The 916-nt window shown below is 30.8% G+C and overlaps 1 pseudogene; it reads right to left on the bottom strand.

Moving 5' to 3' along the window:
* Positions 1-320: 320 nt before the first annotated feature.
* LOC138833487 (U6 spliceosomal RNA) lies at positions 321-417 on the bottom strand (annotated as a pseudogene).
* Between the last annotated feature and the right edge of the window lie 499 nt (positions 418-916).

Genomic DNA, 916 nt, shown 5'->3' with positions numbered 1-916 from the left:
CTTGGAATTCTACATTGTTATATAATGTATAGTTTCATTAATAAATGTGTCCTTTCAGACTGCATTCCATATAGAAGAAGTTTAAGATTTCTTTTTTTCCTAGGTCCTTATATTATTTTATTTCTCTGGGATAAAATTACAATGTTATCTAATTTCAAGTTTTGTAAAGGTTATGCTATGTAAAGGCCTTTCTATGGTGAAGAATTCATACACTGATGTCAATCTAACCTTTAATTCTATAAATTACATGTATTGTTACACTTGTTTTTTTGTAATTAACTTTTTAATAACTGTTTTTCATTTCTTGCATCAGAAGAATGAAAAATATGGAATACTTCACAAATTTTCATATCATCTTTGTGCATGTGCCATGTTAATCTCTGTATTGTAATTTGGGTAGACCTGCTTCTGAAGCATGTAGTACCCTCTAAATTTAAGTACTTAATGATGCAATCTTTATACAGGCATCTATCCATGGTTCCCTATTTGTAACAAGGAACCCTTATTGTTCCTAAAAATGCTATTGATCTTATTTCTCTAAAATTCTGTGTATAGTGGAAAAAACATATCGTTTGGTCGATTACTCACATTTACAATTTTTTGTCAATGTCTATTTTGTCATTTTCATTTTAAATTTAATCATACTTTGAAACCTTTTCAGCTAAGTCCAAAGGTGATGGCTTTTCAAGTACTTATTTATCAACTCAGTTAGCTTTGTAGAGCTAATTGATTCAAAGTAAGACTTGCTTAAGAGCTACTTCTAAACTTCTGCAGCTTAAAATTTCCCAAATGAGGTCTTGCTGGGACAAATGTCTACCTAAACCTTTACCCTTCTTCCATGTAGGAAGAGACCAACCAGAATATCTTACCCTGACAGCATAGATTGTCTTACTGGAACAATACTAATCTTAGTTAC

Source organism: Dipodomys merriami, unplaced genomic scaffold (genome assembly GCF_024711535.1).
Source record: "Dipodomys merriami isolate MVZ:Mamm:240054 unplaced genomic scaffold, mDipMer1.0.p SCAF_209, whole genome shotgun sequence".
NCBI classification, from domain to species: Eukaryota; Metazoa; Chordata; class Mammalia; order Rodentia; family Heteromyidae; genus Dipodomys; species Dipodomys merriami.
The sequence above is the reverse complement of the archived record's forward strand: the minus strand, read 5'-3'. Positions and strand labels throughout refer to the sequence as shown.